Source organism: Sminthopsis crassicaudata, chromosome 2 (assembly GCF_048593235.1).
Source record: "Sminthopsis crassicaudata isolate SCR6 chromosome 2, ASM4859323v1, whole genome shotgun sequence".
Taxonomy (NCBI): Eukaryota; Metazoa; Chordata; class Mammalia; order Dasyuromorphia; family Dasyuridae; genus Sminthopsis; species Sminthopsis crassicaudata.
In genome coordinates, this window is record NC_133618.1 from 659,639,562 (window position 1) to 659,666,346 (window position 26,785).

The 26,785-nt window shown below is 40.9% G+C and overlaps 1 protein-coding gene across 3 annotated transcripts in view; it reads left to right on the top strand.

Annotated features, from left to right (window-relative positions):
- Positions 1–1,340: 1,340 nt before the first annotated feature.
- The window catches only part of SIN3A (SIN3 transcription regulator family member A), a 67,585-nt gene continuing 42,140 nt past the window's right edge, over positions 1,341–26,785 (top strand). The window contains exon 1 of one of the 3 annotated variants that reach the window (XM_074296934.1): positions 1,341–1,381. The gene's annotated coding sequence lies outside the window, so the exon portion shown is untranslated. Of the gene's footprint in view, positions 1,382–4,879; positions 5,189–6,362; positions 6,488–26,785 lie in introns of those variants that run through there. The other 2 variants (XM_074296931.1, XM_074296933.1) reach the window with 2 other exon arrangements.

Sequence of the window (26,785 nt, forward strand, 5' to 3'; positions counted from 1 at the left end):
TAGTGTGTGTGGGTTTGTTTGTTTTTTTTTTTAATGACTTTAAGTGACTTGCCCAGAGTTGCATAGCTAGGAAGTGCTAAGTGTCTAAGGTCAAATTTGAACTCCCGTCTTCCTGAATTCAAAGCTGGTGCTTTATCCACTGCATCAACTAGCTGCCCCTCCCTTTTAGTTTAAAGGCTAGTCAGAGCCCTTGATGTGATAGGGTGGTCAGGACCCCTCTTTGCCTTGGAAGAGGGGTGAAAAAGGGGGAGAAAGAAGAGAATAAATGTCCTTTCCCAGCCTTAGGCTGGTGGCTGAGACTCAGAGTGATGGGGTTCAGCTTTAGAGATTAATTCTCCATCTATGCCCTCCTTCCAATTTGATGCTGAGCTTCTTTTCTTAATGTAGCTCGCCATTACCTCTATTCTGCTCTCCACAGCATTTACTATTTACATATCATTGGCACCTGACATACACTACCTTATACTGCTATCATTCATTCAAATCAGCTTTTATTAAGCCCCATTCTGTATACTCTTCCAAACTAGGCAACGTTGGTATACGGGATGAAAGTGGGCACAGGGCCTTGTGTTCAAATAGCTCACGATCTATCAGGAGGTTTGAAGCAGAGGTTTGCAGATTTGGAGTTGGAAGAGACCCTTCTAAAGCGCACCCAGTCTAGGGCCCGTAGTTTTTGGAAGAAATTGAGTTTCAGCCACATTCAGAAGTACCTCTCCCATTAGTCTGAGCATGGTTTGGAATCAAGAGACCATCTTTGTGCGTCCCTGGTAAATGCAATATATTCCACTTAACACAGAACTTTATGTTGCTGCTGTTCAACTCAGTAATCATTAAGCACCAACTATGTGCAGGGAGAACCATGTCAGACCCAATGTCTACAAAGTTGAAAGCAGACAGCCCCTGCCCTCGTTCACCAAAGAGGAAGGACCGAAAGGAGACCAAAGGTTTGAGCTGCACGAGTTCTTGAAGGTCGCCAGTTTACAACTTGGGAAACTGAGGCCCGTGTTACACTGACAGTCACCCACAAAGGCGGGTTCGGGCAACCGCGCCGACTGGACGTTCTCGTAGCTCCCCCGGTCCAGCAAGACCATGGGCAGTCTGCCCTCGTTCGTAGTTCGGACTATTTCCGCGGGCCACCGGAGCTGGGTGGAACCGGCCCCAGCCACGCCCACTCTCCTGAAGGAACCCGAGCCCGCGGGAAGCGCCGCCAGATCCCGACCCCAGTGCAAATCTTAATTTGGCAAGGGGGGGAGTGGTGCAGCGCGGGAAGGGGAGGGGAAAACGACAGGGGGCGGGCTCTAGGTGACGTCAGCCATGCGCGGACCAATCGTGCGCGGGGGGCGTTCCCGCCCATTCAGGACTCCTCGCCTGGGCTTTGAGGGTATGTGAACAGCTGCTTTCCATTCAGCCCCCCCCCCAAAATCGGGCATTTCGGGGGTGTGGTGTCCATGTCGTGGGGGCGAGAGGCGTGCATGAGGGGGCGAAGGCCGGATACGGCCGGGCGCTGGGGGCGGCGGGCGGGCCGGGCCTCCCGCTCGGACTGGCGGGCGAGGGGTGAGGGTCGCTGGCTCCTTAGGGAGTCCCCGCCCGCCTCCCGGGGGGCTGGAGGCGTCTGCCTTCCAGGGTCGGGCGTGGTTTTCTCTAGGTTCGCCGCTGCTCTGGCGGCCCGAGAACTCGGCCGAGGGCAGGGGGGAGGGGGTTGTTGCCGGCGTGTGCGGAGGGCCCCGGGGCTACTCGGTGTCGCTGACGCTCGTGGGCCCAGCCGCTCACGGACAGGACTTCCCGGTCCCTCCGCCTGAAAGGCTGGACGCCCCGAGCCGACTCCCGGGAGCAGCCCGGGCGAGCAGGCGGGAGGCCATTCCGCTCTACCTCCGAAGCCGCCGGGCCCACGTTCGGCCGTCGGACTCGGGGCGCGTCCTGCGAGGACGCCCGCGGAGCGGGGAGAAGCGGGGGCGGGCGCGGGGCAGCGGAGGCAGGAAAGGGGGCGGTGAAGGTCGGGAGCGAGCGAGCGGGCAGAGCCGACTCTACACGCTCTGCCTCGGGAAGAGGAAATGCATCAGCGCGCGGGGGGGAGGAGCCGGAGAGGGGGAGGGGCGCTGTCAGCTGGGCGCCGCCGCCGGCCCGCGGAGGGCGGGGCTGCCGACCCGGCAGGCTCGGGGGGGAGGGGAGGCCTCGCTTCCTCCACGCCTGGGCCCGGCCTGTTTACAACCTGTTCTGGCGTTGGCTTGGGCAACCAGGAGCGCGCAGGAGGCGGGACCAATCCTTTCCTCCTCCCATTCCGGCTAAAAGCGTGACCCCGCCCCCTCTTGTTTCCTATTGACTGCGGACGACTCCATTTTCCCCCTCCTGGTGCTCTATTGGCCCTCGCTCCTCCCCTCTGCGAACTCCGCCTATCGAAAAGCCTGGCTCTTGTTCAAGTTGCTAGGTTTCCCCCCCCCCCAACCCCGGAAGCTGGATGAGTTAAGGCTAGAAGAACTCACTGTTAAAGTGGATTGGCTAATAGGGTGGCCCGCCTACCTGCGGGGGAGGGGGCGTGAGGAAGGGTAGGGTGTGCCCCCCTCCCAGTCCCACACGTGGGAGTCCCGCCCCATGCCTCCCTCCCGGAAGTCGAGCGCTCTGCGCCCTCGGGGTAGGAGCTAGGCTGGGCCTGCTTGGGCCGGGCTTCCCACCCGAAGCTGCGGAGCCTAGAGCTTAGTTTCGGAAACTTCCGACCAGCCTGAGGCTGGTGGCGTCCGGCTGAGCTGGGGCCCAGTGGAGTGGATTCTTGGATACGGAAGATGAGAGCGCTACTTTGTGCCTCAATTCCCTCCTGGCCCCGCGCTCGGCCGCGCTGCGGGTTCTTTTTCCCTGGCTGGCGCGTCCACAGCGGCCGCGTCCAGCCGAGGCATCTTTGCCAGCCGCAGATTGGTAGCTCCCGGAGGAAAAGCTTAGAGTTTTGGGGGGTTCTGGGCTCGGTCTTGGCCCTCTGGGCCGGCCTCGCGACCCGGGATGCTCTGGCCACCTGTTAGGAGCTCTGGCCGAGAGTCGAGGTTTGCCCCGACGCGCTCCGAGTCTTTGCTGAGAGCCGTGCGGAGAGTCAGAGCACACCTGTTGGCAGCGCACGTTTCAGAACCTCTAGGCTTAGGGAGCAGAACTCCCGGGAGAGAGGCAGGACGGAACCCAGCAAAACCCGCGCCCGCGGAAAGCGAGCTTGGCCCCTGGATTTCCCTGTTGTCCAGCCCCCGGGGTGTCTTGCTACACTCTACGGAAAACCGCATCGTGTAAACAGAGGCGCTTTCTAGCTTCCCATTACGGTGTCAGTGGTTGCAGGGGGAGCTCCCATTCACACGCTCGCTTCCTTCCCTTCCGCGTTCACCCAGCGCCGGCCGTGGACGCCCAAAGCCCAGGAGGCCAATCTAAGTTTTCCTTTCCTCCCCATTCCCGATAGAAATAGGCATTGTTCGGTGCGCTAACTCTGACCTAATTCTTAGGGATTTCTGACTGGAGTTGCCAGGAGATTTTTGTATTCGGAAAAAGCGGTAGTTAACTCTGGGCTCCAAGACCGGGGGCCCCCTCTGCAAGAGAAAAGGTTTTTACGAACTCATTTATTTACAACAGGTTGTACGTAATGGATGGTTAATATAAAGGATCCTTTGCATTAAGAGTAAAAAATGTGGGGTTTTCTAATTAACTTTCCATATGCCCGGATCCTTTCTCCTTTCCCCTCCGCCCCGAAATGGCGGGTCCTACGAACATTCCTCCGCCTGATTTTTATTTTTGACACTAGGGCCTGGTGATTTACATGGTTTTTGCGAATTATTGGTCTCCTTCACTCTTGCTAAGATTAAAGAAGTCTGGAACGGTTCTGTTTAGGGTTGCGGATATTTCGCTTTTTAAATCACCAACCTTTCTCCCAGAACAGTACAATGTAGGGGTTTGATAGGTAGGTGGAGAGAAGTATGGGAAAGACTAATGCATGTCCCCAATCTAAGATATCCTGTCGGGTTGCGTCCGTTTAGTTGAATGTAGCATTCCTAGATGGTTGCATGAGCGACCCTGAGGTCTCCCCTGTGGACTGCGAGCCTTTGGGTGGGGTGGTTGTTGAGAAGAGTGGGAGCCGCCTAATTTAATTATTTAATTCTTCCTATTGGGGGAATGAGGACGGAATCCAGAAACTGCTGCCTCTCCTTTAAGCTGGGTTCCCAATAGCAGGTGCCACCCTTTACTCGGGGACCCGGAATTCTCTAGGGTTCAGTCTCTAGTGTAAACATTCCACAAAAGGTCTTAGGTGCTGCCTCTTAGTTCAGGGGCGGAGCTATTTGCTTCCAGGACAGATCATCAGCCCAATAGCTATGCCGGTTTATAACAATTTATCCAATCCCAAAGAAGGTGGGCGGGGCCTTGGGGGCAGTGGGAGTGGGCAGGGCCCGTTTCATTTACGGACATTTTACACCGCACCAGTTACCTTCCTGGGGTGGTATAAGATCTGAGGGGGGAGGGAAGAGAGATTTCTTCCAATGAGGTAGCTAGAGGGGGTGGGACCTGAGTGAATCTTCCAATGAGGTAGTTGGGATGGGGCGGGCTTCGGGCCTTTCTCCAATAAGTTGCAAAGAATCGCCTAGTTTTCTCCAATGACCTTGCGGCGAGTGGGCGGGAGTCAACTGGCTGCCTCCAATAGGTGGGTCTAAGTTGGGGGAGCTCCCCGCCAATAGGGGTGTGGGGAAGGTAAGTGGCTCCCCCAGCGGTGTGTGCGGGGGGGTGGGGGGCGTGGGGGCGGGTCTTAGACTGGACGGGAATGGTGATTGGTGGAGGACTTGACGAGCAGTGTGCACGGCCTGTAGCGCGGTAGGACTGGGTCTCCCCTCAGCGGGGCGGGCAAGGGGAGTGGGCGGGATTTCCCGGGTAACAGAGAAGCGGCCGCGGCGGTAGCGGCAGCGGAGACGGTTTCTTCGTCTTTCCCCCCCTTCCCCTCCCCCCTCGGAGTTTCCCTCCCCTGGTCTGGCTGCGGCTGGGGAGCGGGGCCCGTGAGCGCCCCAGTCCCTGCCGGGGCACTGCCAGTCCGCTCCGGCCCCGCGCCTAGAGCCCTGCTCCGGCCTCCCCTCCCCGCCCCCTCGCTTCTGCCACCGCCACCGCCGCCGCCGCCGCGCAGCCCAGGAGCTCTCGCCGCCCGAGACGGGACAGACTTGTGAACGGCCGAGGCAGCTTTGAGGTGAGGGCGAGGGGCTGGCCGTCAGGAGGGCGAGAGCGCGGAGCCCGCCCTCCTTCCCTCCCTTCTCCCCGGCCCGCCTCCCTCTTTACACCCCGCTGGGCCCGGGAGAAGGAGCGGGCTGGGCTCCACTCGCAGTGCGGCCCGGGGGGGGGGGGGGGGGAAATGTGGGGGTGGGGAAGGGACTCGAGGGGTGTGTATGCGCGGGGGAGGGGGGTGATTGGCCCCCCACGCTTCCCGTAGAGCTGGCGGCCCGGGTGTGTGTATGTGTGTATGAGAGGGTGTCTCGCGCGCGCGGGGGGAGGGTGGGGGAAGGAGGCGGGGGGCGGAGCGGGGAGCTCCCTGTGCGGGAGGAGGGAGGGAGGAGCAGGGAGCGAGAGGCGCGCCGAGCGGGGCGGGCTCTCGTGCCGCCGCCCGGCCGCCGAGGGAGGAGCCGGGCGCGCCCGGGTGCTGGACCCGCCGGGCCGGCCTAGCGCCAGGTGCTGTCGTCGGGGGCTCGCCGGGCCTAGCCTCGGGGCCCGAGGGGCGGAGCTTCAAGCGTCCGCGGCCCTCGGCGCGGGAGGCCCTCCTTGGGCGGGATGGGGGCTGGGTGGGCCAGGGCCAGGCCCGGGCGCGGTCTCGGAAGGCTGCTGGACGGAAGCCCGGGCCCTAAGCCGGGGACCGCGCGCTGCGGGGGCGGGGCCCGCCAGGGGACGTGGCTCGGGGGGCTCCTGCAGCTGACGGCGGTCCCCCGGGCGCGGGCGTCCTTCAGGACGTTCTGTGGGGACGCGAGTGGGGTTCGGAGGGCGAGACCTCGAGGGAGCAGAGAGTCCCGGGTGAAGCCTCGGTGCCGGTGCCCGGCGAGGACCACGCGGAGCCATGACAGCTCCTGCCAGCCCTCCCTAGAGCCGCTCGCCCGGGAGAAAGTGGCCTCGGAGCACCCAGTCCCCAGCTCCCACTTAGCCCCCGGTGGACATGGGCAACGTGTTTACTCCTTTGTTTTTACACACAAAATCCGCCCGGACTCCCTGCGAAGTTCTTAACTTCCCTTGGAAGGAGGCTCCGGTGACTTCGGGGCCCCACCCTGCTCCTAGGGCTGTGGGCGAAGTTTCCCTTAATTTATCCGAATGGAAATCCCTGCCGTTTACTTAGGCCACTGAGGGGGGAAATAAAGGCTGAGACTTGAGGAGGAATACACGTAACTTCTATAAACGGAGCATCTCTTTGAAAAGGGAGCTTTTTGTAGCCGTTTTAGCTGATTTGAGCAAAACTGACTTTTTGTGCCTTCCTTTAAATGCAAGTGCTAATCATGGGTCAATTACGGTGAGTATTTGATAGATGTAGCTTACTGTTCTAGAGAACGAACTCGTTTTTATCTGACTTCTTGACTCTTTGTTGCTGATGGAGTCTGTAGGAGGAAAAATGGGATGTGGTACTCTCCAATTTTGGAAACTACTATTGAGGCCATTTCCTGTGTATTTAAAAGCTTTAACTTAAAAGAATTTGCATTAAAATAAGGTTCATTAGACTTGTTGAATTCCCTTTTTCCTACTTAAAGCAGCTTTCTTTTTCTAGCAGATTCTAAAATGGGTACTTTTATTGTGCTAGTAGAAATAACTATTTGGCAAATAAACTTCCCCCTAATGCCCTTCTCCAGGTAAAAGACTCCTGGAAAGACTTAAATTAAAATTTAGATCTCTATTTTGGCCGGCAGGGGCTGAGAGCGTTCTGCAATCTTGAGTCTGCTAGAAAGACAGAGGGAATGTCTTGTGAAGTAAACAGCCAGTCTTCTGAGCTGAATACATGTCTTTAATGCAAGAGGTACCTGATAAGAAAAAGTGAAGGAGTGTTCCTTAAGAACAAAAAGCTTCAGAGAAGGTAGAAGATTTTTGTGTTTAATAATAAAAGCTGACTTGTTAGAACTTTAAGATTTATGAAGTTATTTTTTCACAAGTTTTGTGAGATGAGTAGTACAGGTATTATAATTTTTACCTAAGAAATAGAGACTGAGAAATTGGAATTAGAATATAGATCTCCTTCAAGTCCAGAGCTTTGTCCACAAAGTTACTTTGTAGATTTTTAATAGAATTAAATTCGTTGATTTAAGGAATATTTAATCAATATTTTTACTCCTTATAATGTAAGACATACATTATAGTTGAGGGATTATAGAACAAAATAGAAGAAAGTTTCTTCCCAAAGAAAACTTAACTATTTAAGTTGGTAAAATTTTATATATATATATATATATATATATAGATAGAATATGACATTAATTATTCAGGTTATGCTATATTAATGAAGAGGAAACCTGTAACAAAAAAGAACACAGTAGAGTCAAAAGCACAATTTTGTATATTTAAAAAAAAATTTTTTTTGAAGTGTTTGAAAGGGTTTTTAAGAGTTATCTAGATGAATCTCAGTGTATTACAAATAATCTATGGTAGCCAGAAGTGGTATCAGAGCTCTTTTCACTATGAAGGGGAGAAGAAAGAGTAAGGGCTTCACAAGCAGGGTGAATGGTAGTAGTGGGATTTAACCAGGTAAAGAAAAAGTTGCCCCTTAAAAGACTTTGGGGAATTTAACAAAATTTTTTTTAAAGAAAATGGGTTAATGCAGTATTTGTGTTCAATGTATACAATGTGCTTAATATCAAAAAATATAATATTTGACCCCATCCAAAAGAGGTCATACATAGAACTGTCAGAATAACTTGGTCTTTGTCCTATTCCTGTTCCCTTCTATTTTTGCTCTCCTTTCTTTTAGTTTCTCCCTTTACTTTCCCCTTTCCCCTCCTGCCTATAGTGAGACAAGTTTCTATAACAAACTAAATATGATATATCCTTGTCTATCCCATAATGATTTTATATGAACAATATCAAATTCCAAAAGTGAAGGGGAGGTGATGAAAAGGATTTTTTAAAAAATCTCTGACATTACCTGTGTTTCCCTTGTGTCTCATCCCCTACTTTGCCTCCCAGGGAGCTCTCCTTATAGCAAAGAATAAAAGAGAGGAAAAAATGATTCATCAAAACATCAAAAATCTAGTGTATATGATATTTCCATCCCCTGCTTCAGAAAAGAGGGTTAGAGAGAGAGATGTCTTCTCATAATTACCCTTTGTGGCCAAGGTTGGTTATTATTTACATTATTCAATTTTGGTTCTTTTTTGTTGTTGTTATTTAATTTGTTGCTTTACGTATTGTTTTCCAGGTTATATTTATTTCACTGTGTATCAGTTCATGTGAGTCCATGTTTATCCTTTTTATGGTACCCTCAGTATTCTATAACATTCATGTACCATTATGGCTATCTGTTCCCTCAATTTATTCATTCCCCCAATTGATGAACATCATCTTTATTTCCAGTTCTTTCCTACTATCTAAACAGGTACTATAAATGATTAGGGGTATATGAAGCCTTTTTAACATTGGTCTTCTAAGGAAAGATGACTTTTAATTAATTAGGCAAAATGGTGACAGGTAAAGCTGAATAATTGTTTTTGCAGAATTAAATCATTTCACTCCAGTTTTTAGTTCAAGTGAAAGGTTTACTGTCATAGATTTATTTTACTTAGTAGGTTGAAGCAAAGTAGTTGAATAATTTGATCAAGAAAACCCTTCCATTCAGTACTTGTGGAATTTTAAGTCTTGGAATGATGAACAGTATGTTGAAATTGGCATACTTGGTTAAGTCTGGTTTCCAAGGCTTATGAATCCCATTCAGTCTAGTTTGCAGATCTAGTTCTCTCTCTCTTGCTTTGGAAGGCATTTGGCTTATGTTTTAATATGACTGCCAAACTGAATATTCATTATTGGTCAGCTCTCTTAGGAAATATATCTATTTTCCCACATGGTTTTGGCATAAGGAAATAGATCATGGAAGAAATATCTCTTATAATTCAGTTTTTGCTATTAATAAACAAGCATTTACTAAATACCTTTTATGTGTCCCAGTTAGCCAGACTCCAGGAAACATATCTTTTGTTCACCTTGGAGAGGCTACTTGCATATGTAAGAACCTACAATGTAATTTAAAGGGGGGAAAGTACTGAGAGAGACCAGAAAGCTGCATGTAGGGAAAGGTAGCTCTTGAGTTAAAGTTTAAAGAAAACTAGGCAAAGAATTTATTCCAGATTTGGAGGGGATAGTCAATAATATCAGCAAAAACTGGAGTCATTGAAATTCTAACTTTTAGGGAGTTCATTACATTATACATCTCAATTCAGGTGATATTCTGATAGAGGTAATATTCTTTAAAAAATTTTTCCTTTTAAAGCTGTTTATTTTCAAAACACATGCATAAATAACTCAACATTCACCTTTGCAAAACCTTATGTTTCAAAGTTTTTTCCTTCCCTTCTCTCCCACCCTCTCCCCTAAAGAATCCAATCTGATATGTTAAATATGTGCAATTCTTCTGTATATATTTCTACATTTATCTTGCTGCTCTAGAAAAATCAGATCAAAAGGGGGGGGGGATGAGAGAAAACAAGAAGCAAACAAACAACAAAGGTGAAAATGCTAAGTTGTGATCTACACTCAGTCTCCACAGTCCTCTATCTAGAAGAGCAGATGGCTCTCTCCATTACAAGACCATTGAAATTGGCTTGAATTGAGGTGAATTTCTTAAAGAAAATAAATTTTACCAGGACTGAAAAGACTGGAGGCATTGAATAGTAATTTCCACCTAGTTTACATACTTCCAAGTATTTAATAATTATTTTCTGGCATTCTCCTTTTCACCAATGTGTTGGTGTTTTTGTTTTTTTTAATCATTGGAATTTGTAATTTTATCTGGATTCTAATTAAATGAAAATCTGTTTTTCTTTACTTTTTTCATTTTTCTTTTTCTTCTAAAGCTATGAAAGCATTCTGTTTGCTAGATTGGTTTGTTTAGTAAAACACTTTTTTTCCCCCCTTGTACTTTTGGTTCTATTTGCTACTGGACTTCTTGAAGATCTCCAGTCTAAAAGTCTTTTTTTTTTTTTCACTCTTTTAGATTTACTACATTGAGGCTACAAATGTTCTAGAAGTAGGTAGCTCCTGGTACCCAAAACACTTTCTCTGTACATTTTTTTTTCTTCTTTTCTTTTCTTCCTTTGCTTTTGATCTCACTTCCTTTTTTTCCCCGTAGTTTTAGGACTGGGGTTACTGGCATCAATTATCTTTATTTAGCTTTATTCATAACATTCTAAACTAAAGAATTTGAGGCCATGGGCTCAGTGGATGGAATGCTATTTCTTTCCCTTTGCATCAAGCACATTGTTCTGCATATAGTAAGTACTAAATAAAAGCTTTTGAAACTGCATCCAAACTGATAAAAATTTGTCATTACTGTAATTTTCTGTGGTGCTGGAATATCAGTATTTGCATATGTAAAGCAATGTGTTTATCACAGGTTTTCCTGCATAAAATACTTAAGGTAATGATAATTTTATCAAGTTTGTAGTTTTGATCTTTAACTAGTTGTTATTGCTTCTAAGTTTCACAGAATAGTATACAAGTTTTCCAGCAATTTATTCATCAGATTCTCTGTTGGAATATTTAAACTTATCTTTTGGAGCATCCTATTTAAGTCCCCCATTACGATAAACCAAAATAAGAAGTGGCCAGGATTTTTAAAGAGCTAGTTTTTCATGAGGCAGGAATTCTTTCTTATTCTTGTTCAAGATTCTTAGTGATCGTATTTTTGACAAAAAGACACTTGCATTATTTACTATAAATGGGCCTCAGTTTCCTTATCTAGTTGTGTTATGTAATAGCTTATAATTATTTCAAGCTTTAAAGTTAAAATATAATTATTTGACCTCTGTAAAGAGAAGTAGCAAAATGTGGCATAGGTGCAATAAACTCAGTGTCCAGATTAAAATGTAATTGGGAAATGTTTGGCAAAATAAATTTTAAAATTCTTTTGTGATTTTTCTAAGTCAGTATGCGGCCTTCAGGGATCTGTTTGTCTTTAAGTTTGACACTTCTGGTGTTGGGAACAGAATGCTTGGGTTGGAGTCAGGAAAACTCTGGTTTGGATCCTAAGTCTGATACTAGTGACTATGGTTCCTGGGAAGGGGGTGGGAAGCAAGAGATAAGAGAATCGAAGTCACTTTAACCTCCCAGTATTTCAGGCTGCTCTCTCTAGATTTTTAATGTGTGTGCGTCTGTAGGAAGAGACTTTGACATCACTGGACTGACTGATGAAGGCACAAATTGAAGCCCCCAATCTTTGGAAGAAAACACTAGCTCATTGACTAGCTCAAGGCCTCATTGCTATTTGAGCTTGGGCATGTTCTTTCAGATATCAAATCTCTTCAGTCCAAGAATTCTTTGACTTTGTAATGACGTTTTTTGGGTATGTGGAGACTTGACATAGGGAGACTTCATGTAGTTGGGAGGAAGACACTCAGTTTGGAGTCAGAGGACCTAGGTTCAGTTATTTGCAGTGCTACTTGGCCTGTTATTGCAAGTGTTATGGGCTTTGTTGGCATCTATAAAATGTGCTATTTGGAATGAATCCATCCTTAGTCCAGATGTAAGGCCCTTTTCTGACTCAAATCTAAGACCATGTGAAGACCTAGATAGATATACCATCTTGTATGGTGTCATTAGTACAGTTTAGTAAAACTACATCTCCTCTGATTCTTTTCCTTGATCTTAATGAGTTGAATGTGTGAATATAGGCTATATATATAATTTTTGATAAAATATTTCATACTCTGCTGGTGGAGATGGGGAGATTGAATGATAATTAAGACATGGATTTAGAATTGGTTGGATGGGCTGAACTAGGAAGTTGTTAATGGATCTGGGTTAGTATGGCTGGAGGTCTCTACTGGAGTACCCCAGGGACATGTGTTATTTGTGTTATTTGACATTTATGGAAATTATTGGAAAGCTATAGATGGCATGCCTGTCACATTTACTGAAGATGCAAGGCTGAAGGGAAAACTAATGACAGTCAAGATTCACAAGGATTCTTAATTTGGAATTTATAAACTTGTGTTTTTAAAAAAAATATTTTTATAACTGTATTCCTATATTATTAATTTGTTTTGTTAATCCATGAACTTTTAAAAGTATCCATTAAAAACATGATTCTTAGAAAGGGTTTTATAGGCTTTACCATACTTTCAAAAAGGTCCCAGCATACACAAAAGGTTTTAAGAACCATTTGCAAAGCCTAGACTGATTCTAATAAGATGAAATATAATAGGAATACATGTAATGTCTTACACTGGAGTATCCAAAAAAAATCAGTTTCATAAATTTAAAGTGAGGGAAGGACTGCTTATACCATGGTTGTTTTGAAAAGAATCTGAATTTTTACGATGTTTTATGGGTGACAGATTAGTAATGTGATGGGGTAGTCAGAAAAACTATTGCTTTCTTGAGCTGTCCAGAACAGAGCAGTTTAGAGGGTAAAGGGCTTTGGATGAATGTCTTGTAAAGTTGAAGGATTCAGCCTGGAAATTAAGCCTAAAGGAGGAAGCTTAGAAATTGGGGGTGGATAGCTGGCTTAAGGTAGAACTGTTCTGTTGAGCTATAGAAGACAGCTGGGAACAATGGGTGGAAGGTGTAAAGACACAGATTTAGATTTTATTTAGAAAAAACTTAATAATTAGAGGTGTCCAGAGGTAGACCAACCTGCTTTTGGAGCAACCTCTTTTCTTTAGGGACTTTGTCACCAAGGTAAATAGTGGGGATTCTTTTTGTGAGTGGGTTAGACTGAATGGTTGTTGAGGCCTTTGGATCCTCAAATTATTTCTTCCATTTGATCTTGTTGATCATAAAGATGTGGTTATGATGTAGTAATAGTAACATGGATAGCATTTATATAACTTCTTAAGGTTTGTAAAGTGCTTTCTCAGTACATTGTATTCTCTTATTCTGGTGGCTCTGCTTGCTTCAGTTGTCTCCCCCACTCCAATCCTTTCTCCATTGAGCCCCTCAAGTCTTTATCCGAAAACTCACATCTCATTATGTCAACCTGCTCCTGCCCTTACCTTAGTAACCTCCAGTGACTTTTCTCTTGCCTCTAGGAGCTGGCTCTATGGAGTTGTTGGACATTCAAAAATAATTTAGCCCCCTTGTACCTTTTTAGTCTTCTTAGAACTTATTCCCAGCCAAATTCTCTTCTGATCCAGTGACACTGTTCCTCTGACTGTTTCATGAACTAGGCTCCATCTCTCAGCTTCAGGAATTTTCTCTGGCATACCTTCCCTTTTCCTTTCCTGACCTGTAAATCTCAACTAAAACCTTACTTTAGAGCTGATTGTATGACATGGGAGACACTGGCACAGTACCCCCAACATGGCGTCCCCTCAGAAGGGGTTGTGCTCTCTGAGCAAAACAGAACTAAATTAACTCAGAAGAAACGTAAGACGTCCAAAGTTAGAGAAGCCTCCAAATGTTTACAGGAACTATTCATGTCTGACCTGTGGTAGAGCATCCCAAGCTTGCATTGGTCTGGTCAATCGGACACACTAATTTGACTCTTAACATAGTGATGTCATTTTGGCCTTCTAGAATGAAGGACAACTAACCAAACAAAATCCTGTTTTCTACAGGAAATCTTCCCTAACCCCTTTTAATTGTATTCTCTTCCCTTTTCTAATTTCTTAATTTCTCCTGACTATAGCTTGCTTTGTATATTTTTGTTTGCATGTTGTCTCTTCTATTATTGTATACTATCCTTGAGGGCAGGGACTAGGTTCTGTTTTTGTATATATCCTGTGCTTAGTACCATCCCTGGTACTTAATAAGTACTTAATAAATGCTAATTGAATTGAATTTTCTTGTTAACCTCCTTTGATTCTCACAACACTTTAGATAAATGCAATTATGCCTCTTTTATTGAATGAGGAAACTGAGGCTGAGTCATGTGATTATACCAGAGTCAAACTGCTAGTGTCTGAGAAGGATTTGAATCCAAGTGTTTCTTAGCTGCTATGCTCCACTCACTCTGCCAGCTAGGTGCATGCATGGAAAAGACATGTCTGGAAAATATGACATATATGGAATTTATAGCGAGTGGAAAAACTGGCCAAATTGTAACTGTCCCTTAAGCCAAAATTATCTCCATGCCTATGAAATTCACCATATTCCTATTCTTTTTAACTTGTAACTTATTTTAGATTCTGGAAATACCCAAGTTGTAGGTTTTAGGAAACAATGTTAAGTGTCTTTCTCACAAGTCTTCATGGCTCTTATGTTTTAAAAATTATTGTATAATTCTTTTCAAATAACTATGGCTACCATATTTTTAAAATTTGTATTAAAAATGATTCTTTTCAGGACTGAGATGAGAATTAAAAGCATTAAGTTTTCATTAAAATGTTTCCTTATAGAAACTTTAAAGATTTGCAGGTGCATCATTTAAAAATTTTTTTAAAGCATCAGTGCTTTTTTTTTTTTTTTTTAAAGCAGTAGGTATTTCCATATATAATCTTCCTCCTATTAACCTTCTATTCCAACAAAGAAAAAGAATTAAGCAAAAGCTATCTGACAGCAGAATGCAGCATTCCTCCCCTATGGATTTTTTTTTTCTCCCTGTGTTTGCTTTCTTCATTATTTCCTGATCTCATCCTTAGGACAAAATTGGTTGTTATAATCAACTCAGTATTAACCTTAATTTTATTGTCCACATTTACATTACTATAGTCATTATATATCTTATCCTTCTATGTTCTCCTTACTTCCCTTTGCATGTTTTCATGTAAATCTTTGTTTCTCTAAATACTTCTTTCACTGTTTCTTACTGGCCAGTGATTTTGCATTACATTCAGGTATCATAATTTTTTTTAGCCACTTCTGAACTGATGGACATCTGCTTTGTTTCCAATTATTTGCTCATAAATCTCTGATATAAAACCACTAACCTCTGATTAGGAAAAAGTTCAAATCAAACCTCAGACACTTACAGTTTTGTGACTGGCCAAGTCTCATAACATTTATCTGCTTCAGTTTGCTCATCTTTGTAAATGTGGATAATAGAGTGCTGTCTATCTCCCAGGGTTGTTGTGAAAAGCAAATGAAATATCTGTAAAGTACTTTGCAAGCCTTAAAGCAATATATGCTTTAAGTTAGCAATGGATTTTTGGGCATGTGGGGTAACACTTCAGCAAACTTGAAGTATGTTTTCAGCAGTGCAATCTCTAGGTCAAATTATGTGAATGGTAAATCTTTATCAATTTAATTGGGACATGATGTAAAATGGTTTTTCAGAATGATTTATTCACAGCTTTGTCACAGTTTACTGGTGTGCTTATCTTTGTATAGATCTTCCAGTTTTGCCCATTTCAACACTTTTTTTCACGTTACCCATATTGTTTAAAAAGAATACTGTATTCTTTTTAAATACTTACTAATTAATAAACTGAGTGATTTTTTTGGGGGGGGCGGATGCAGTTGGGGTTAAGTGACTTGCCCAGAGGCACACAACCAGGAAGTATTGTCACATTTGAACTCAGGTCCTCCTGACTTCAGGATAGTGCTCTATCCACTGCACCCCCTAGTTGCCCTGCAATAATTACTATTTTTCTTTAGTGATTTGGAGTAGTCTTTATATGATGGTTTACAGTTCTTTTGATTATCTGTTCATTACCTTTGACCAGTATGATTTTGGGAGAGTTATTCTCTTTATCTAAAGTACTTTAATTCTCTATGTACAAAAATTTTTCAGTTTTTCATGGTCAGGGATTATCTTTTATGATCACTTATTTTTTTTTATTTTATTAAAACTCTTCGTGGCATCTAGGTGGTGAAGTGGATAGAACACCAGCCTTGAATTCAGGAGGAATGGAGTTCAAATCTGGCCTCAGACACGTAACACTTCCTAGCAAGTCACTTAACCCCAGCCTCAAGGGGGGGTGGGAAACTCTTCCATCTACATTGACTAGAAGGGTATTTTCTTCTAGTTCTCTCTCTCTCTCTCTCTCTCTCTCTCTCTCTCTCTCTCTCTCTCTCTCTCTCTCTCTCTCTCTCTCTCTCTCTCTCTCATATGTGATGTGATGTGATGTGATCTTGTATATCTGCCATATAGCTGTTTGGAACTTAACCTGGGGATATGATGTAAGATACTGGCCTAAACCAAGTGGTTTTTAGTGGGGACATTGTTTTTGTTTGTTTGTTTGTTTTTACCAAACTGCTCTTTATTTTTCCAGGTAGGTATTGTTGAATAGGGAGACCTTCCCCAACCAATTTGTCCAATAAACTCAATTAAAAAAACACTAGGTTATTATGTTTATTTCTGATTGTTATTTATTTAATTTTGTTCACTTTTAAAAATTGGTGTAAGATAGCATTATTACTTGATATTATGAAGTTTGGAAACTAATGGCATCATATTTGATACTTTAATTTTTTGATATTCATTATTACATATACTGGTTCTACTTAGTTTCTCCCTCCTATACCATATAAGAAGTATACATTCTTTTAAAGCTTTTTATTTTCTAATTATATGCATGGATAATTTTTCAACATTGACCCTTGCAAAATCTCCCTTTTCCTCACCCCCTTCCATAGATGGCAAGTAACCCTATTTCTATTAAACATGATAAAATATATGTTAAAGCCAATAAATGTATTGGATATATATAATGTTATAATTATCTTGCCACATAAGAAGAAAGAAAACAATGCAAGGAAACAACAAAAAATGAAAATGGTATGTTGTTTCATTCTTAATTAGCATTATATGACTTTTAGTATGCTAAATTTCATCATATAAATTAAAAAGGGCACCCAAAAGTACTATAGGAGACAATACTACTTTCTGTATGGAAGCTGTGATTTTCAAAGAGTTGACTTAGTTCACTGAAAAGATTGGATAGAACTGCATTATAATTTTAGTCTAGTAGCTACAAGGACAGTGTAAGTCAGTGTGTTAGTAACTGTAATAAATTCTGGTTATTTAAGCAACCCATAGGAAAGAATTGCTCTTGAAACTTTTTAATCCTATCCCATAAGAATTCCCATCCTCCATGTTTCTCAATTGAGCATATATTAAGTACTTACTTAACACTGTACCAGAATGTACCTCAGTCCTGTTTTCAGAGACAGAAATTAAATAATTCTTTCCTTCAGAGAGCTTACTATTCAAAGTTGAATTTAGCAACCAGAATAGCAAATGGTTGGACGAAGACTAAGGTAAGTTGGTGAAGATGACAGATAGAATAGTCCTAAGAGACATTTTTTTTGTTCTACTGTTATTTTATTCTAAAATCATTCCAAGCCTTCATTACTATTGAAATATATCTCTACTTAGATTGAAGGGGATAGCGGGATGATAAAACCAGCAGTACTGTAAAGTTTAGTCTACAAACATTATTTCTCTCTCTATCTCTCTCTCTCTTTTAGTCAAAAATCCATTTCAAAGGGGCTTTCAGGCTTTATTTAAAGCTCTTTGTAACCTGGCTATAACCTGGAAATAACATAGTAAAAGAGATGGCAAAGCAGAGATAATTTTTTGGGGAAGAGAGAGAGATGGAAGATTGATAGCTAATGTTTCTTTCAGGCCTAAATTGTTTTATTTATTTGGATTGCTTAGCATTTGAAGTAGGTAGATGCCAAACTGTAGAACTTTTTAATGCTTTTAAAATGCTTCCATTTTATATATTATTCTCTTTCCCTGTACCTTAAGTTCAACATTCCATTTCCTGTCTTCACAACTCCTTGGAATGTCCTCCCTTCTCCACTCTGCTGTTTTCCTCTGTTGAGGTTCTATGACAGTCTTTTGGATCCCTTCCACCGGTTGTTTGTTTCTCCTCTTCTCCCTTTTACACTAATATTGATTTTGTTTTTGTTTATATGTATATATGTCTCTTGTATTGAATGTTTCCTTGGGGCAGGTTCTGTTTCTTTTTTTGTCTTCCTATCTTCATTGCCTAGGATATAGTGTGTATTTAATAAATGTACTTTAATTGATTGAAATGGCTTAATTGTAGTAATTATTCTGGACTCTGACCATCAATTGTCTTGCAGTGAATCAGCTTTGTATCTCCTAGCTAATCTCCTTTAAGTGATAATTGCCGTGATGGAGAAATTTGTTGATGATATTGAAGGTATCTGAAAAATGGATTTTCCATGCTTTTTTCCCCCCCTGAGGCAATTGGGGTTTAGTGGCTTGCCCACAATCACACACCTAGGAAGTGTTAAGTGTTTGAGACCAGATTTAAACTCAGGTCCTCCTGACTTACGAGCTAGTGCTGTCTACTGTGCCATCTAGCTGTTCTTTTTACTACTTTCTCTGATATCCTTTTCTGTAGGATATTTTTATTTTGCTCCCATCACTTTCTCTCCTTCTCCCCTCTCTCCCTTCTCCCTTCCTTCCCTTCTCCTTCTTTCTCTCTGGCAACTGGGGTTAAGGGTCATACAGCTAGTGTCTGGGGCTAGATTTGAACTTGGGTCCTTCTTACTCCAGGACTAGTGTTTTATCTTATGTGCTACCTGCATTCTACTCTTTTGCATTCTCTTGAAATGTATATATGAAATGAAAGTATATATCCACTGATCTATGTCATTCACCATATGACCATTTTGACCTAACATTATTGAGACATATAGTTTCTTTTTCCCTGAAAGAATTTACAGCCAAGAAAGACATTAGGTAATTTATATGATGAGTGGTTCAAATAAAGAACTATGTAGATTTTGAGAGGAGAATTTATTTTTGGTGTGTGAAATTGAGAAATATTTCATAGACTAAAAGCCTTCAAATGGAGATGAGATTACATTTAAGAGGAAATAACATAATAAAAGAGATGGCAAAGCAGAGATAATTTTTTGGGGAAGAGAGAGAGATGGAAGATTGATAGCTAATGTTTCTTTCAGGCCTAAATTTATGTTTTATTTATTTGGATTGCTTAGCATTTGAAGTAGGTAGATGCCAAACTGTAGAACTTTTTAATTAAAAGGTTAAGAAGTTTGTAATTTATTTAGGGTTTTGAACAGAAATATGACAGAGTAGTACTATAGGAAGATTGACCTGGCAGTTGGATGATGGAGACTAGTTCAGGCCTCCATCTCCTTTTGTATTCTGTCTCAGTAGAGGAGGTCCTATTTAGTCTCCCTTCCTCCAGGCTTTTTCCTCTTCAATCTATTGTGAAGTGCTTTTCTTAAAGAGCAGTACCAACTACAGCACTTCCCTACAAACCACAGCAGCTCCCTATTGCCTTAATAGGATGGATGAAGCAACTAGATTCAATTAGCTACAGACCTCCTCCTTAGAGGTGTGAGACCTGTCAAATCACTTAACCTTTCCCAGCCTTAGTTTTCCCAGTTGTAAAATGGGGATAGCTAGAGTAGCTGTCCTATAGGATTGTCTTGGGGAATCCAGTGAAATGGCATGAAAGTGGTCTGCAAACCCTATAAAGGCTAGATGCTGATGTTGTTGAGTACTTCTGTTTGGCTTTCCCCACCCTTTCCAGCCTGACCTTGCATCTCCACTCTATCACTCAGGCTGTCTCCTCTATCAAGAACATCCTCCTGCCTCACTTCTCAGCCTCTTTGAAATCTCTTGTTTCCATCAAAACAAGTTTCTACTGCAGCAAAACTTCTTAAAGCCTTTCCTGGACGCTTTCCTTTTCCCCACTAAACATTTCAGTATTCTCTTACCATGTCCTGTAGATCTGTTGGATTTTGGAAAGCAATAGTCAATTCTTAGTAGAAATTCTTTTGTGTGTTTATCATTTAACCATATTTTACTGTCTGACATAGTTACAGCATATACTTGGTTTTCTGTTGTCTAGAAGAGTGTCCAATTTGTTTTCATTCTTTCCTTGTAGAATTGATGAGCCTAGAATGTTCTCTATCCTATTTAACCACTGGTAGGGTGACTTTGTTGTTATTTATTTTCCCTGTTCTTTCCTACCATACTGGAAGTCTCTTTGTGGCTCGCCAGTAGGTTTTAAGTCATCCCAAAACCTTGTGTGCTTAGTATATGGTAGGTAATAAATAAATGTTTATGAGCCTCCCAGTTCTAATTATATAATGTCAAGCAAAGCCAGAAAATTTAATGAGTGCTACAAAAATTAGTTCTTTTGTTAAGAGAGAGAGATACAGAGAGAGAGGGAGGGAGAAAGAACAGGACAGATTATCTGGGCTTTATTTTTGTTTGGACTTAAGACAATTTCAGATCTAATCAGAATACTATTATAGCCATAGTTCCTAAAAAGCATTATTGTTTCATCTGATTGTCAAAACAACTCTGTAACTTGAATACTGCAAGTTTTTATTATTCTAGTTTTGCAGATGAAAATCTGAGTCTGGAGTGATGAAAAGTGTGAGTAATCAGGATAAAATGACATTTGAACATTATTAAATTAGCCTGTTTTGGCCACTAATTTCTGTTTAGCCAAAATAACATCAGATTTCAGTCTCATTCATTGGTACCTAGTCTATTGCTACACCCATTGTGTGACATGATCCACCAAATCTTCCAAACTGTTCAAGTTGTAGCGCTTGGATAGAAAAGGCAATATCATGTCTCCTTCCAAGTATGGTATTAGATGTGAAGTGCCTTCTGTGGACCCCCACACATGGGGTGTCTGTTCATGTAACAGATAAAGCTGGCATCAGATGTATTTAGAGGTTCTTGCTTTTAGGTAGGTTTTTCCTGTGATTGACCAATGAGTGTGAGAGGATATTCTCAGAAATAGAGATATTAGAAATAACCCTTTTCCTTACTATTGCTCCATGGTTTCAATTTAATCCAGTCCCCATCCTGTTTTAAATTCTTTTTGACTATTGTTAGCATGAAGAATTGGTTGATTTGGGGCAGGTGATGAGGCTTTGTTTTTGTTGGAAAGGACATTTTAATGAAAGAGATAACATACCAAATTCCTTGAAAATGTTTACATTTTTCTAAAACATTCTTAGAAATTGTGCTTCTAAAGTAATCGATTAAAAGTCATATTTTATTTGATACAACTGTTGATTAAAAAACTTCTGATGAATGGGAAAATTAATTAAAAACTTTTTCCCTACAATAATTTAAGAATGTCTCAAAAGTTAATTGGGAGGCAATGTAAACAAGAGAAAAACAAAATTGGGAGAACTGAATTAAAATATGACCTCGAGACGTGATCTTGGCAAATTACTTAATGCTATTTGCCTCAGTTTTCTCATCTGTAAAATGAGCTGAAGAAAGAAGTGGCAAACAACTCTAGTATCTTTGCCAAGTATACTCCAAATGAGGTCAAAAAGAGTCAGTCAGACATAAACTTTAAAATTTATTTTTAATAGTATTTTTATTTTTTTAAATAGATGCAAAGATAGTTTTCAGCATTTGTGTTTGTAAAACCTTGTGTTCCAAATTTTTCTCCCTCTCCCTCCCCAGGATATCAAGCAATCTGATACAGGTTAAATAAGTACAATTCTTCTAAACCTATTAACATATTTGTCATACTGCATGCCAAAAAAAAAAAAAATCAGATCAAAAGGGGGGGAAATGAGGGAAAAAAAAACAAAACAAGCAAACAACAACATAAAAAGGTAAAAATACTATGCTTTGATCCACATTAAATCTTCATAGTTCTCTCTCTTTGGATGTGAATAGCACTTTCCATCTCAAGTCTGTTGGAATTGTCTTGAATCACCCCCCTTACGACAACAAATCTAAAGGGAAAAAAAAGGTTATATACAAATCACAAGGGAAAAGACATTAAGTTGTTTTCATGTACATCTCTATTACATGAAATTTTATTTTTAGTACATTTTTGAAATTTATATTTTCAATTCCAAATTCTCTGGTCTCTTTTCCATCCATTATAAATATGAATTTATGCAAAGCATGTTTTGTTTTTTTAATCCATGTCCACCTTCTCTCTTCCCCTCCCCTGCAAGAAAAATAAAATTTAAAACTTCTGCCTGCTTCATTCTACACTGAGTCCATCAAATTCTTTGTCTGGAGATGTATAAAATTTTCTATCATGAGTCCTTTGGAGTTGTGGTGGACCACTGCATAAATTAGAATTGCTAAGTCTTTCACTGTTGATTATCTTTACAATATTGCTGTAACTGTGTAGCTTTTTCTCTTGATTTTGCTCATATCATTTTGCATTAGTTCCTAATTATTAATTCCTAACACTTCCTAGGTTTTTTCTGAAACCAACCTTCCCTCCCCCCCTAGATTATCTGGTTCTTATTGTTTTGTTTTGTTTTGTTTTGTTTTGCTGAAGCAATTGGGGTTAAGTATCTGAGACCAGCTTTGAACTCAGATCCTCCTGACTTCAGGGCTGGTACTCTATTCATTGCACCATCTAGCTGCCCTTTAATAGCTTTTTATTTTCAAAATATGTGCAAATAGTTTTCAGTATTCACCCAGGCAAAACCTTGTATTCTAAATTTTTCTCCCTCCCCTAGACAACTAATAATCCAGTATATTAAAACACGTGCAATTCTTTTATACATATTTCTACATTTATTATGTTGCACAAGAAAAATAAGATCAAAAAGAAAAAAATGAGAGAGAAAACAAAATGCAAGCAAACAACAACAAAAAGGCAAAAATACTATATTGTGATTCACATTCAGTCCCCATAGTCCTTCTCCGGAATGCAGATGGCTCTCCATCACAAATCTATTGGACCTGTCCTGAATCACCAGGACAGTGATTGTTGACTCAACTTGTTGAAATTATTGAAAAGAACCAAGTCCATCAGAGTTGATTGTCATATAATCTTATTGCCGTCTACAGTGTTCTCTTAGTTTACTCACTTCATTTAGCATCATTTCCTCTAAGTTCCTCCAGGCCCTCTTGAAGTCATGGTTGATTCTTATAGAACAATAACATTCTATAACATTCATATACCATAACTTATTCAGCCATTATTATTAATATGACAATAGACAGCCACTCAGTTTCCAGTTCCTTGCCACTACAAAGAGGGTTGCTACAAATATTTTTGGGATCCAGGTCCAGCAGGTGGATCCATTGGTGTATCAAAGGATATACACATAGTTTTGTTTTTTGTTTTTTTTGCCCTTGCATCAATGTTTCAGTTTTCCCACATCCCCTCTAGCATTTATCATTATATTTTCCTGTCATCTTAGCCAATCTAAGAAGTATGAGTTGGTACTTAAGAGTTATTTTAATTTGCATTTCTCTAATCAATAGTGATCTAGATCATTTTTTCATATGACTATAATTGGTTTTTAATTTCTGAAATTTCTATTCTAAAAATTATTCATTTCCCTTGACTATCAATTGTAGAATGGCTTATGTTCTTATAAATTTGAATCTTATTCTATATTTTCTTCTCATTTTTTATAGCATAACAGTATTCTGTCAAAATTATATAGACAATTAAAAACTTTCGGACCCTTGATAAATATTTTAATGTTATTTGCCTGTTTCTCTTCTGTAAAATGAGCTATAGAAAGGAAATGGCAGTATTAAACTCCAAATGGAATCACCATAGAACGAACTGAACATCAACAATAAATGTTATTGTATATATTTATTATCAGTAAATGTTTGCTTTGTATACTTGTTTTATATAACTGTATATTTGGGATCATGTAAAAATTTCTCGGTCGAAAAGGGGTTGGGTTGTAGGGAAAGTTTATGAAGTTCTGCCTTGAAGTACCTTTTTTCTCATTCCTTCCACCATTTGTCATTTTCTTTTCTGTCTTGCTAGCCATCTGATGGTTGTGAGGTCAGATCTCTTAGTTGCTTTAATTTTCATTTCTCTAAACTTAATGATATTGAGCATTTTTTTGTCACTATTGACAGCTTTGATTTCTTCCTCTGAAAATTGGCCCTGTGACCATTTGTTAATTGTACAACTTCTATTTTTATAGATTTGGCTCAGTTGTCTATATAATTGAGAAATGAGCTCTTTATTTAGTGATTTTGCCGCCAAATTTTGCCTTTTCCCCCTCTCCAGCTTTTCTAATTTTGATTGAATTTTAGTTTGCATAAAAACTTTTCAATTTTAATTAATCAAAATTATCCATTTTTAACTCTTGTGAACTTTTCTATATCTTGTTTGTTCTTGAACTCTAATTCAGATAATTTCTTCCATATTCCCCTAATTTGTTTTCATACTCCCTTAAATTGATTTATGCCTAAATCAAAGTTTTGACTTTACCTTGGTAGGTAATGTGAAACATTGATCTCTGCATGATTTCTGTCAGACTGCTTTCCGGTTTTTCTAGAAATTTTTGTCACATGAGTTATTACTACAATAGCTAGGATCTTTGGGTTTAATAACACAAATTACTATGTATATTTACTTCTGTATATTGTGTGCCTAACTTGTTCCACTGAGCCACCACTCTTTTTCTTCTTCATTAGCAAATTGTTTGGATGTTTACTGCTACTTGTAATATAGTCTGGGATCTAGTATTGCTGCCTTTCTTCACTTTTTTTTTTTCTCCATTGATTCCCTTGGTAGAAAGAGAGAGAGAGAGAGAGAGAGAGAGAGAGAGAGAGAGAGAGAGAGAGAGAGAGAGAGAGAGAGAGAGAGAGAGAGAGATTCTCATACTATCTGCAAAAAGTGATGGTGTTTTTTCATTGTGCAAAATCCTTTAATTTCGTTTTCCTTAATTGCTATAGTTAGCATTTCTAGTACGATATTGTATAATAGTGATAATGGACCTCCTTGCTTCACCTCCAATCTTATTGGAAAGGCTTCCTACCCCAGTAAGCAGACTTCTCCTTATATCCTCCTAAGCTGCTCTGCGCTGGAAAAATGGCCACACTGTGATATTTGTTCCAAATTTGATTTGCTGTGCTTTTTAAAAAGTTGTTTGGGGTGAGGTGGTGATGGAAAACCTTGACAAAATGTTTGTTTCACTTCACCAATGTGCTCTGCCTCTACAGTTCTTTCTACGTAGAGTACTACCATACTAATTACCCAGGTTTGCAGCCCCAGATTCATTCACTCTCCACTGAATGACTAAGTATTTGTTCTACTTCTGTCTATCCCCTTTTCTGTTCTTGAATTAGGGCCACTTGCTGCAACAATTGGAATGAGGATTTATTGAGTTTAAGGATTTAAAAAATGAGGAAGGCATTTTGCAGTCTCTTCAATTCCGTTATATGGTTAGTAAATGCCTTTCCATATCAGTGAGATTTATGATGACCCAAGTATTTATGAGGAGGACAAAAGGAAACCCATGCATTGGACTTTTACTGTTCAAAGGGACTATATCTCTCTATTGGGGCAGTGGTATGGCAATTCCTTAGGTGCAGTGGCAACTTCAAAAGACAGCTTTCCGGTTTTTCCATTTTGAACAGGAAGTCTTATCCATGATGAGTATGAAAGATGAACCCTTGGGGAAAGAGGTGTGTTAGCATGATGCCAGGTGAGACTAAGATGTTATTTGAGACTTTTACTTCTAGTCTACACTGAATCTTTTATTACCATTAATAGGTTAAAGAGAATGTGAGGGTAGGAGTAGTGTTTTTCTGTGATTTATATTCCAGACTGACTAACAAAGGACATATAGATATGATCCCTGTCTGAGATTACTTGGACAATTTTATGTATGGAATTATTATTGAGTGAAAAAGAGGAGACTTCAGAAAGTATTAGAGGTGAAAGCAAAAAGCATAACATAGTTAATAATAAAAGGATAATTTCCAAATTTCTGGCAAGTATCAGAAGTGATACTCTCACTTTTATTAAAAATTAAAACTTTTTATTTTCAAAACATATGCATGGATAGTTTTTCACCATTGACCCTTGCAAAACTTGTGTTTTAATTTCCCCCTCTTTCCCCCACCCTCTCCCCAAATGGCAAGTAATCCAATAAATGTTAAACATGGCAAAAATATGTTAAATCCAATATATATGTATACACACACACACACACACACACACAATTTATCTTGCTGCACATGAAAAATCAAAGGGAAAAAATGAGAAAGAAAATAAAATGCAAGCAAACAAGAACAAAACAAACAGATTGAAAATATTATGTTGTGATCCACACTCAGTTCCCACAGTCCTCTCTTCTGGGTGCAGATGGCTCTCTTCATCAGAAGCATTGGAACATTGGATCATCTCATTGTTAAAAAGCCACATCCATCAGAATTGATCATCTTATAATCTTGTTGCTGTGTACAATCAATGTTCTCCCGATTTTGCTCATTTCACTTAGCATCTGTTCTGTCAGTTTCTCCAGGACTTTTTGAAATCATCCTGTTGGTTGTTTGCTATAGAACAATAATATTCCATAACATTCGTATACCATAACTTATTCATTCTCCAACTGATGGGCTTCCATTCAGTTTCCAGTTTCTTGTCATTTCAAAAAATGCTGCTACAAATGTTTTTTGCACACACCTTTTTTTATGATCTCTGGGATACAGGCCCTTGAAAATGAGAACTGTCAGGTAAGATTCTGTGGAGAGGGAGAATGATTATGCGTATATATGCAAAGCCTTACCAAGAGGAGAAAGACTTATTTATATCCATTCACATTCCACAAAGTGAGGAAGGTTAGTACTTAAGTTACAAAATTCTAAAAAGTAAAATCATCTCCTTTTTATAAATACATATATGTGTGTGTGTGTGTGTGTGTGTGTGTGTGTGTGTGTGTGTGTGTGTGTGTTAAGAAAGCGGCATAGAATTACAGAAACCAGAAATTATTGATAGCATAGTGGGTTTATTGA